At 44.2% G+C, this 13,177-nt stretch overlaps 1 protein-coding gene across 5 annotated transcripts in view; it reads left to right on the top strand.

Annotated features, from left to right (window-relative positions):
* The window catches only part of LOC140724442 (NACHT, LRR and PYD domains-containing protein 12-like), a 64,484-nt gene that overhangs the window by 8,917 nt on the left and 42,390 nt on the right, over nucleotides 1-13,177 (top strand). For 2 of the 5 annotated variants that reach the window (XM_073038893.1, XM_073038892.1), the window contains exon 3: nucleotides 7,620-7,780. The exons of 1 other annotated variant lie outside the window; for it this stretch is intronic. The gene's annotated coding sequence lies outside the window, so the exon portion shown is untranslated. Of the gene's footprint in view, nucleotides 1-6,994; nucleotides 7,781-8,963; nucleotides 9,030-13,177 lie in introns of those variants that run through there. 2 more of the 5 variants (XM_073038890.1, XM_073038891.1) reach the window with 2 other exon arrangements.

Below are 13,177 nucleotides of genomic sequence, written 5' to 3'. Positions count from 1 at the left end.
ATCGTGAGACATTAATAATGTTCTTTCAAGAATCACTCGCTTCTGTAATGGTTCCGGAAGTCTTAAAAATTGCAAATGTCACTTCACTCTTCAAGAAAGGAATGGGGCAGAAGGGAGCCCATATGTCAGTTTGTTTGACCTCAGTATTTAGGACGATATAGAAGTTGATTATTAAGGATGTGGTCTCCGGGTACTTTGAGATCCGTCAGAAAATAGGCCGTAGTCTTGCCTGATAAATCTAATGGGGCATTATTTGAAGATATAACAAGCATGATAGACAAAGGAGAATCTGCTGATGCTGCACATTTGGATTTTCAGAAGGTCTTTGTTACGCTGCCACACATAAGGTTGCTTAACAAGCTACGAGATCATGGCGTTACCAGACAGATTCTGAAATGGATAAAGCAGTGTTTGATTGGAAACCACTTCCAGTAACTAGTGATACTCCACAGGAGTCTGCTTTGGGACCGATTCTCTTACGTCATATGTTAATGATTTGGAGAATGGTATGAATGACTTTGTTGCAATATTTGAAGATAGTTCGAGGAGCCTGTGGTTTTGAGGATTTAGAAAGGCTAAAGAAGGACATAGAATAATTAGGAAACTGGGCAATGAAATGGAATACAGTGTCGAGAAGTGTATGGTCATGCACTTTGGTAGACAAAATGCAAGTGTTAATTTTTTTCAAGATAGAAAACAAAACTGAGGGACAAAGGCACTTGGGGATCCTTGTGCAGGATTCTCTAAAGTTTAATTTGCAGATTAAGTCTGTGGTGGGGAAGTCAAATGCGATGTTAGCATTCATCTCAAGAGGAATAGAATATAATAGCAGGATTTAATGTTGAAACTTCATAAAGCACTGCTGAGGCCGCACTTGGAGTGTTTTGAGCAGGTTTGGGCCTCTTAACTTCGAAAGGAATGTGTTTTACCTATATAGGATTCAACGGTTGTTCACGGAAGTGATTCAATGATTGAATGGTTTGTCATATGACCGGCGTTTGATGCCTCCGGGCCAGTATTCACTAGAATTCAGAAGCATGAGGGGTGACCTTATTGAAGCCTGACGAATGGTGAAGATAACTTTGATAGAGTTGCTATGGAGATGATGGTTGGATAATCTTCAAGCAGATGACCGTACCTCAGAATAGAGGGGCGCTCTATTAGAATGGGGTGAGCAGGAATTTATTTTACCATGGAATGTTGAATCTGTGGAAGTTTATCTTTTGCCACAGGCAGCTGTGGTGGCCAAATCTTTGTGTATATTTAAGAGAGAGGTTGATAGATTCCTGATTGGTCAGAGCATGAAAGGATATGGTGAAAAGGCAGGAGACTGGGAATGAGAGCAAACTTGGATCAGACATGATGAAATTGTGGACTAGACTCGGTGGGTCAAATGGCCTAATTCTGCTCCTATATCGTATGGTCGAGTGGAGCTGGAACATAACATAGAACTTAGAACATAGAACTGGAACATCATAGGAACACGCTCTTTAGGATCAAACCTGGAATAATTTTCCTGAGCCGCCTTTTAATCCTTTCCATTGTTAACGCATCTTTTCATATGTTAGGGGCCCAAACCTGCTAAGAATGCTCTAAGTGTTGCCTCATCAGGACTTTCTAAATTCTCAACAGTACATCCTTTCTTTCATATTACAGTCCTCTTGAAATGAATCTAAAGATCGCATTTGCCTTCTTCACCACCGAATTATCCTGAACACTAACCTGCAGGAAAACTACACAAGCACTCCCAAGTCTCTTTGCACCCGTTTCAAATATTTTTTGGCCCAATTTGTCCATTATCTCCACACAATAAAAATCTGCTTATTATTCTCCTGTAACTGGGTGCAATGAAAATCCCGTTGAGCATGCCATCCATACAGATCAATAGAACAGAACAGCACATTGAGGTGATATCAGATAAACAATAACAGAGAGTAGCAATGCATTATTGTTTCACAGAAACAGCAGGGCAGGTAGACAAATGGCGCAAGGACATAACAAGTTATATTGTGAGGTTAAAGTCCACCTTATCTTGCTGGGGACCGTTCACTTTGCTTATAACAGCAGAATGGAAGCCGTCCTTAAGCCTGTTTGTAGCGTTTTCCATTTCTTTTCTATATTCTACCCAAGTAGGATTCCAGACTGTCCAGCGTTGTAAGGTAATTCTATGCCTGCTTTACCGATCACACAGGAAGTACAGGCACAGTCCATGGTGGGCAGACAGGTTTCAGTGATGTCCTCAGCTGTCCACAGCTCTCTGCAGTTCCTTGCAGTCATGAGCAAAGCAGTAGCCGTACGAACGTGTGCAGTACCCTGATGGGACACTCTCTATGGTAGATTGATGAAAAATAGTGAGGGACAGAGGTCATAATTCAAAGTTCCTGTTGTTTGCTCCATCTTTATCATTTGAGAATCGTTTTATTCATAATTAATTTATATCCGCGTATTGCTGGAGGACAATCTGTGATTGTCATTGATCCTTTCTCCCACGTAGTTCCATCAGCTTACTCCATGACGAATTTGTTCAATATCTTTCTAGCCTGTATCCCACCAACTCATTGATATATATATCAACCATCTTGTTCAACCTCTCTCCAATCCGCATCCCTCCACCTCGAGGATATAGATGAACAATCTTGTTCAACCTCTGTACAGTCTGCTTCCCTCCACCTCAATGATATATATCAAATATCTTGTTCAACCGCTGTCCAGACTGTATCCCACCACCTCAAAGATATATATAAAATATCTTCTTCAACCTCTGTCCAGCCTGTATCCCACCACCTCAAAGATATATATCAACCATCTTGTTCAACCTCTGTCCAGTCTGGTTCCCTCCACCTCAATGATATATATCAACCATCTTGTTCAACCTCTGTCCAGTCTGTATCCCACCACCTCAATGATATAAACATCTTGTTCAACCTCTGTCCAGTCTGTATCCCACCAGCTCAATGATATATATCAACCATCTTGTTTAATCTCTGTCCAGTCTGTATCCCACCACATCAATGATATAAACATCTTGTTCAACCTCTGTCCAGTCTGTATCCCACCACCTCAATGATATATATCAACCATCTTGTTCAACCTCTGTCCAGTCTGTATCCCACCACCTCAATGATATAAACATCTTGTTCAACCTCTGTCCAGTCTGTATCCCACCACCTCAATGATATATATCAACCATCTTGTTCAACCTCTGTCCAGTCTGTATCCCACCAACTCAATGATATATATCAACCATCTTGTTCAACCTCTGTCCAGTCTGTATCCCACCAACTCAATGATATATATCAACTATCTTGTTCAACCTCTGTCCAGCCTGTATCCCAACAGCTCAGTTGTTATTTACCCTTTCGGTTCCTTCTCTCTGGAGTGTGCCTTGCATTTGTAGCTTGTTAATGCAGCTAACTGTTGGGTCAATTTTAAGCAATTCTAGATCTGTATTCCCATGTAAGTTCACTCTGTCACATACCGCAGACCATACCATTACCTCTGCGAGTCATACCCCGGTTTATCTTGCAAAATAGCAACAGCTCGCTGTTGTTTACATTGAATTCCCTCTGCTGGTTTGTAACCTGACTTCCCAGCTGGCCCAGAGCACAATGCACCTTTGGTAGTCTTTCTCACTGCCTGCTACGTCCCATCTCAGTATTTTGCACAAATTTACTGCTTTAGTTTGCCATATTGTCATCTGTTATCTCAATCATTAACGTTACTACCAAGCAGCCAGTCGCTGTCCTTGCAGCACCTCGCGAGTCTCATGCCTCCATTCAGAGAGGCCACCATCTGCCAGCACTCTCCGGGTTCTCCACTTGCTTCCATCTGAATCTTATGTACCTTTCCCTTTTGGACCAGCCTCCTATGCAGAATAATTTGATTGGAGATGACCTGCCAGTTTGACTATCCCTCATCAAGCCCAGTATTTCGAAAACTATCAATTCCATTTCTTAAAATACCTCCCAAGGACATACCCAAGACTGATGTCAGGATCACGTGCCTATAGTATCCCTTCTTATTTTTCTAGCCTTTCTAACACAAATGAGCAAAACCAGCTATCCTATCCTCTGGCATATCACCTGTAGCTCTGTGCATTTCATATGTCTCTGACAGTGTTCAGCAGTTTGTGCACTGGCCTTCCACAGGGTCCGAAGGAACACCTTGTCAGGCCCGGGGTGTTTGTCCATTCTAATTCATCAAGCACCTGTTCTGTAATCTGCATACAATCTATAACAAGACGAACTTTTCCCGATTTCTATAGTCTCTGTATCTGTCTGCCAAATAAATACAGGCAAACAAAAATTATTGAAGAACTACCCCATCCCTTTCAGTGCCTTGACTAGATAGGACGCTGATCATTTTTGACAGTTAATTGGGCAGTGCGAAGTAGAATATTTGTCTCAATAAATTATTCCGCCACCAAATTGTCTGTATCCGAGGGAATGTACTCATTACTGTTGTTGTTTACAAAGTTCACAAGAGTGATTCTGGAATGAAAAGTGTTATGTATGAGGAGCATTTGGTGTTTCTGGGACTGTTCTCAATGGAGGAGTGGTGACTCCGGGACCAGGAACCTCAATGAAATCCTGAGGTCTGGATAGAGTGGATAGGGACAAGAGGTATTCAACAGTAGGGGAGTCTATTAACTGAGGTTACAAGCTCAATCTATTCAATTGTATCTGGGGACCTGCTCTTCCATCATTCTGTCCAGTAACAGGATCTGAATTGAACCTGTATCAATGCCTGGGGTTGATCATAGATATAAGCTATTGGCAGCCACAAGAACATGATGGAATTTTAACCACTTAATTGAACAAAGAAGTAAACTTTATGTTTATCACTACAATCTTTTTAAGTATCCCATAGTTGCCATTTGAAGCAGATAGGCCTTATCTAACAACGTGTTTTGATTTTTGACCAGCTTCTGCACTGCTGGAAGTTCTGTAGAGATGGAAATACCAACAGATTTACTGGATTGACCTCGGGACAGGGTTCAAACAGCAACTGGAATTTTAGCTTCCCCATTACAAAACGGCTGAGAGCTCAATGTTCATCTTTGTCATGATGAAACTCAGAGCATGTGAGGTTGTTCCTTATTTCCTATTTTCAGTTAGTTCTGCTGAGCCACTTCCTCCATCACCAGGGTAACAGCCCACCAGAGCTGCAGAGTGTTGAACATTTTTATCGCTCTCTGGTCACTGACCCTCAGTGGCCTCAGGAGCCGATGTGGATGCCAGGATGTCTTGAGCATTTACTATATGGAATATATGATGTTTATGTTGGAATAAAGAGATAACGAATGAATGTATGTATTTATTTATGCAAATCTCTTCAGGATGCCACAAACATCTTGCAGTTATCCAATATCTGTGCATCAAAAAGACAAAATCCTGTACTGGGTTTCCAGTGGTTTATTTTCAATTTTATATTAAAAGCATTTTCTTGTAGTTTCACTTTGGGAGAAGTGGCGGCGAATTGCACTGATCCAGGTCCCGCTCCGCAATACGATAATAAACAGTAGAGCTCAAATTACCTGCTGAAGACAAGTTACAATATAATGCCACCCACTTGCGACCCATGGCCCGGGTTCCCCGCCCAGTTACAGCGTCATCAAGTTCTAGTTCTATTATGGGATGGAGCGGAGTGTTAATTTTAGAACTGGGATTAGACCGGACACTGCTGAATATTACTGAATGGAAAGAGTCCTGGGAGTGTTAGTGCTTGGGCTATAATCCTGCGATGGGACTCCAGGATTACGGAACTGGCAGTCTTCTCCTGAGAGATATTACAACTAAACATATCTTTACCCTCCTCGCTCGCACCCCGCCTTCTTCTTTCAACAGGGATCACTCTCTCAACAATTCCCTTGTTCATTCATCCCTCCTCACCGATCTCCCTCCAGCCACTTATCCCTGCAAGCGGCCTAAGCGCTGCACCTACCCGTGCACCTCCTCCCTCTCCTCCATTCAGACACAAAACAGTCCTTCCAGGTGAGGCAACACTTCATCTGTGTATTTGCTGAGGTCGCATATTGTATTCCCTGCTCCCAATGCGGCCTCCTTTACATTGGTGAGACCCACCATAAATTGGAAAACCGTTTTGTCGAGAATCTCTTTACCATCTGCCACAAGGGAGACTTCCTAGTGGCCTAATTATTTAATTCTGATTCCCATTCAAAGATCTCGATCAATGGCCTCCTCTTGTGTCAAGATGAGACCGCCCTCAGGGTGGAGGAACAACATCATCTGGGTACCCTCCAACCTGATTGTATGAATGTTGAATTCTCCTTCCAGTAAACAAATCGCCCCCTACTTCACTCTTCTCCACTCTGAACTTTCATTTCCGCTCACCAGCCTATTACTTCCCCCGGGTCTCCTCTTCCCCTTTCTCCTATTGACAACTCTCAGATTCTTTATTCTCCAGCCCTTCACCTGTCCATCACTTGACTTCACCAATCACCTTCCACCTCCCCTCTTTATCCTCGCCGACATATTTATTCACATATCTTCCCCCTCCTCCTCAGGAATGAAAAAGGCTCGTGGTCCAAACTGTCGACTGTTCACTCTTTTCCATACATACTGCCTGTTGTGCTGATTTCCTCCAGAATTTTCTATCTGTTGCTTTAGGTTTCCAGCATTTGCAAGCTTTCTCGTGTTTAAGTGTGGCGATTACCGCAACAATTATTTGGGCTTTGCTGAGATTGTGCCTGGAATATGGTGTAAAATCCCGCTCCCCATACTAACACGGGTTATACAGACCAAAGAACAGACTGCCGGAGGAACTCAGTGGGTCGGGCAGCATCTGTGGAGGGAAATGGACCGTCAACATTTCTGGCCGAGACCCTCCCTCTGGACTGAGTGTGGACGGGAAATAGTCAGAGAAAAGAGGTGAGGGGTGGGGATGGGGCAAGAGCTGGGGAGTGAGAGGTGGATCCAGGTGAGGGGGGAGGTGGAAATAGCGACGGGGTGGGAGGTGAGTGATTGGGACAACACGGGACTGCAGAAATGGAATTCAATTCTATGGAGGATTATCTAACAAGTAAGAGAGAGTTTGTTTTAGAGATTCACCAGACTGATTCCTGGAGGACGATGAAGATCAGGGATTGTCTTCACATAAAACAGAGGCCGGCAGATGTGTGGAGACCGAAGGGATCGAGGAAATGAGGATCGTGGAGAAACATGTGACTGAGATGGGAGAGCAGTCGCCATCTTGTTGATGGTTTGAGGGGCTGAATGGCCACCTCCTCCTGTTTTTCACTTGATGTTTCAGTGTTCCTGTCCAGTGAGGCTCCGGAGGAATGTGAATAGAAATTAGTGTTTATAAACGTAGAAGTGATTTCAATGAAACCTGCACAATTCTTCTTCGGGTGGGAATTCAGTGTCGGACCGGGATGAGAATTGATCCAGTAACTCTGAGAACCGGGTGGTGGAGCGATGGGGACGGGGAAGATGCAGAGGGAGAGATTAAAAATGTAGCTGGCTAAATATGAAATAGTATGTAAAATGCGGTTCGTAGGTCGGGCAGTGTGTGAGGGGCGAGGAGCAGAGTCACCGGTTCAGGTGGGAAACCCTCCACCCGTCACGTGATCCATGTTCTCGCTCCCATTTCAAACGCAGATCTGCAGCATCTGAGGTTTTCGCTTCCGAGGCCCCGCCCCCGCTCACACAGTCTCCGGAATGGCGGTGGTTTTCGTTCCGTTCTCTGTAGAACCGGGTCGTCGGCTGGGAACCGGAGGACCGATCGCTGTCTGCTGGAACAATTGATCAAGTTCTCATCGGTGAGTATTGATAACCCGTCACTAGGGGTGAACGCTACCGACATTTTCCCATCGTTGAGTACTGAAGCCGATCCAGGGGGAAGGGGGGCATCTGATGATGGGCAGGGAGTCCCGTTAACATCCTCGAACCGGTGGTCCCGTCCCGCTTCCTGGAGACAACCTGTCGTGGTCGGTCCGGGTTATGGGACCTTCACACCGAACCGCCTGAGATGAGCCGCCGCTCAGCCCCTGGTGTTCTGGTCCCAGGAGCGGGATGAGGTGGTGATGCCGAGACTGAACCCATCCATTAAGATGTACCTGGTGAAATTTACCTCCATCACCCTGCCCGGTATCGGATCCAAATTTCACCTGGATCGATGCCTGGGGTCGATGATTATTTTACATATTTCCAGCACACTGGAAGCGGTTATTTGGCCTGTTTTGTTCTTGCAGACAGAGAGGGTTAAACAGCGTAATCGCACCCTCGGGACACTGCTCCACGTGTATGAGTAGTTCCATCTTTCCCCGTTCAGACAGGACAGTGAGATCCAGATCTCTCACGTCCTCTCGGGGGACTGGGAAATTTATTTCCATCTTCTTTCCATTACTACGACTTGCCGAAATGCTGACAGTGTTTCCCGATATCTGGCCCTATTAATGAGAGAATTAAGTCTTGTTCATTCATCTGGGTTTCTCGGAAATGTGTACACTCCCTCCGGAATTTCCAAAGGAGCAACCCAGGCTGTCTAATATTCCCACACGATTGAAATGGGGAATGTTTTCCATGTACAGAGGTAAAGTAAAAATCATGGCTTTGGTATCATCCATACAAATCAATACATTGCAGTGGTACATTGAGGTAAAATAAATCATTCTGGTTACAGAGAAAGTGAAGTGCACGTAGATATGTGGTGCAAGGTCACATCGATTTAGACTGTGAGGGCAGGAATCCACTCATCACGCTGTTCGCTTCTAACAGCAGAATGGACACCGTCCTTGAGCCCGGTGGCAGGTTTCTGTTCTATTTTATCTTCGCCCCGATGGAGCATTAGAAGTGAGAATGTTCAGGGTTATGGGGATCTTTCATTATGTTGGCTGTTTTACTGAGGCAGTGGGAAGAATAGACAGAGTCCATGGAGGGGAGGTTGGTTTCTATTACGTACTCAGCTCTATCACTGTTCTCCACTATTTCATTCAATTAAAGGACGAGCAGTAGCTATATGAAGATGTGAAGTTTCGGATGGGATACTTTCTGCGGTGAATTGATAAAGTAAGTCGAGTAGAAAATGACATATACCAAAATTCTTATTGTTTGTTCTGGTTTTGTTATATTGGAATCTGTTATCTACTCGTGCGAACTATTATTTCAGGGTCTGTGGATTGCGGAAGGAACATCAGAGATCGCCCTTCATCCCATTCTCCCATCTGGCTCCATCTGCTCATCCCCTGCCGATCTGGTTCAACCTCTGTCCAGCCTGTATCCCACCTCCTCAATGATATATATCAACCAACTTGTTCAACCTCTGTCCAGTCTTTATCCCATCACCTCAATGATATATATCAACCATCTTGTTCAATCTCTGTCCAGCCTGTATCCCATCACCTCAATGATATATATCAACCTTCTTGTTCAACCTCTGTTCAGTCTGTATCCCACTACTTCAATGATATATATCAACCATCTTGTTCAACCTCTGTCCAGTCTGTATCCCACTACTTCAATGATATATATCAACCATCTTGTTCAATCTCTGTCCAGCCTGTATCCCGCCACCCCAATGATATATATCAACCATCTCGTTCAACCTATGCCCAGACTGTTCCCATTGCTGCAATGATATATTTCAGCAATCTCTCTTTCAAACTTTGTCCTCATTGTGAAGTTTTGCTTTGCATCTTGTCCAGAATAGTTTTTTTGACAGCTAGGACTACCAGAGGTTTAATTGAACACAGCACGTGGCAGAGTAAAAGCAGCCAATTCAATTTTAGTTTCACCGTAACAAAATGGCTGCAGTGTTAATCTTTGCCATAATGGAACCCACAGCATCTGAAGTTGAGTTTGTTATTTCATTTTCTGTTTATTTTCGGTGAGCCAGTTGCTCTGTTTCCAGGGTAACGGCCCGTCAGAGCTGCAGCAAGTGTTGCAGTTTTTATCGCTCTGTGGTCACCGCCTCTCAGTGTAGAGACAGTGGCCTCGGGAGCAAATGTAACAGAGTGATAGTGGGAGGAAAGGATGCTGTGAGCATTGACTGTATGGAATGTGTTACACCAGGGTCAGAATGAACTCAGAACTAACAAATTAGTTGAGGTGGGGGTGGCATTTACAGTTTATGGTGGCAATCAGTTACTATCTGTGCATTAAAATGAAGAGGGAGAAAATACTACAGTTGCAGGAAAATTTAAAGTGAGGAGGAGAAAATACTGGAAACGCTCAGCAGATCGGCAGCATCTTGGACAGTCTTGATTCTGGAACTGGGTCTTCCACCATTTCTCCTTTCAGAGATGTAGTCTGATGTACTGAGTTCCCGGCATTTTCTACTTTATAATTTTACATTTTGTTCCGGCTACACTGCAGAAAACATGGCGGCCAGCTCTGCTGGCAAGATCCCACACAGCAGGAAGATTGTGATCAAATGTGCTCGGTTTAGCTGCTGGGGTCAGGCTGAAGTGTATCCGCATCCTCTATACAGATCGGGGAACCAGCCTGAGCACCGGCCCCGGCAGAGGGTCATTAGCTTCCAATTCCACCTTAGTTTGTGAATCGGAAATGGCAGGAACAACACGGCAAATCGCCGGCATCAAAGCATCTTTGTATGGGTGATGATATTGGGCCGGTGAATCTGAGGATATGGAACTGGCAGTATACGGTCTTCAGTCCAGGTTGGTAATTCCACAGCTGGGATCGGAACTTTCTCAGTCTGCAGTGAAGCTGAAATCCCGGGATGTTGGACATTGGTTATCGAAAGATCACCGTCTAAACTGCCCACTAGGACATCATATCAGTCAAGTATTTTGGAGATTATTTAAGAGTTAACTGGGGAGTTGGGTGAAGTTGGGCAGTGATGTTGTTCATCTGAACTTTGGTAAAGTCTGTAACAAGATCCCGCATGTCAGCTGATCGGGAAGGTTCGGTCACGTGGGATTCACAGGGAGCTGGCGAAGTGGATTCACACCGGGCTCGAGAAAAAGACGCAGAGGGAGATGATCGAAGATGTTTTTTTTTTTTTGCGAATGGAGGCCTGTGACCTGTGTCAATATCGAGACCTCTGTAGTTCATTGTTCGTGCCATTGATTTGTATGGGGATCCACAAGGCGCGATTAGCAAGTTTGAATTGAATTGAATTGAATTAAATTGAATTGATTTCTTACATCCATCACAATATGAGTAACAATCTTTACATTACGTAAAATAAATGTCCAAGGTATAAATGTCCAAAGTACAATCAAAGTAATTTGTAATAATCTCTAATAAATTGAACAGTCCATAGAATATAGAGTGCATTTAAATCAACGTGGGTTATTTCATCTGATGGCCTTGTGGAAGAAGCTGTCCCGGAGCCTGTTGGTCCTGGCTTTTATGCTACGGAACCGTTTCTCGGATGGTAGCAGCTGGAATAGACTGTGGCTGGCGTGACTCTGGTCCACGATGATCCGCCAGGCCCTTTTTACACGTCTGTCCTTGTAAGTGTCCTGAATCATGGGAAGTTCACAACTACATATGCGCTGGGCTGTCTGCACCACTCTCTGCAGAATCCTGCCAATGAGGGAGAAAATGTTCCCATAACAGGAGGGGAACCTGGTATGTTTGACTCAACTGTGTCCACGGTTCTCTGCTGTTTCATGTAGTCATGGGCTGAGAAGTAGCTGTACGAAGGTGGGAAATATCCCGATCGGATACATTCCATGACGCATTGATAAGGTTTGGTAAGGAGCAAAGGCCATGTGCCAAATTTCTTATTGTTTGTTCTCGCTTTTTCGTTTTAGGATACCTCAATAATAAGTATTAGCAATCTTTCTTCTGATCTATCTTGTATTCTAATGTGTTCTATTTCACCGTTTACCTCATTGAACTTTTCTATGCCATTTGCCCCTACAATTAAAGAAAGGGTCCATAGACCCCAGGTTGGGAACCCCCCTAGAGATATCGAAATCTATGATGGTATAAATAGGGTGAATGTAGGTTTGCTTCCACCACCATAACAGACAGCGCATTCCAGGCATCCACACCTCTCTGAGTAGAACAACTTACCCTCACATTTCCTTTGCATCTACTCCCTCACACCTTCATTGCATGTCCTCTGGTATTAGACATTTCAAAATAGCGAAACGATACTCCCTGTCTACTCTACCTACGTCTTTCGTAATCTTATAAACCTCTATCAGATCTTCCCTCGGTCCCTACCGCTCCATGGAGAACAACCCGAGATTTTCCACTAAAACCTGGATGAATCCATTCTGACGAAAGATTAGGAAACCAAATCGTTAACTTTTTTCCTCTCCCCACAGCTGCTCCTTACCTGCTGAGCGTTTCTTGTGACTCCCGTTTCTCTTTATTACATTCACCTGGAACATTTTAAATCTCCTGCGAATGGATCAGCGCACCAGCGCTCGTTTTGTGTCAGTTGATAGAAGAGCGAAGAAACCACACAGCTTTTCCCAGTACATTATCCTGGTACCAATTGTCCTGTATTTTTACCCCGGAAATGCATTCAGTACAGTTGTTGATAACAAGGTTCAAAGAATAATACGAGGAATGATAAGCATTATGCATGTGGAGCATTTGATGGCCCTAGGCGTGTGTTCAGTGGGGTTCAGATGGTTGGCGGGTTAGGACAGGGGTGATTATTTACACCGACTGAATGACAAGAGGTTTGGTTGCAGTGAGAATGGAGAGGGTGTCTTGATTAGACGGAGAGTCTGGGATCTGAGAGTGCCGCCTCAGAATAAAGAATCTTCACTTTAAAACTGGGATGAGAGCAATTACTTTAGCCAAATGTTGGTTGATCTGTGGAATTTGATGCCACAGAGAGTGGTGGAGACTGTCGTTGGGTATATTCATGTTCTGGATTGCTAAATAGGTTGCGTGCTATAGCAGTGAAGCAAGAATACGGTGTTGGAAAAAAAATCCTCCATGATTGATTTTGGAGCAGACTAGAATGTCCGAATCACCTAATTCTACTCCTATGCATTATGATTTGTATCTTATACCATGACTGAGTAATGACTTCTTTGTGTCCCATCACAAACAAGAAAAAATCTTCAGATGCTGCCAAGCAACACACTCAAAATGCTGGAGGAATTCAGCAGGCCAGGCAGCATCTATGGAAGAGAGTGGAGTCGACGTACAGATGCTGCCTGGTGTGATGAGTTCCTGCAGCAATGTTGTGTGTGTTTCTTTGTATCCCATGTCAGGCTTTG

Source organism: Hemitrygon akajei, unplaced genomic scaffold (genome assembly GCF_048418815.1).
Source record: "Hemitrygon akajei unplaced genomic scaffold, sHemAka1.3 Scf000219, whole genome shotgun sequence".
Lineage (NCBI taxonomy): Eukaryota > Metazoa > Chordata > Chondrichthyes > Myliobatiformes > Dasyatidae > Hemitrygon > Hemitrygon akajei.
This window is presented reverse-complemented; position numbering and strand designations above follow the sequence as displayed.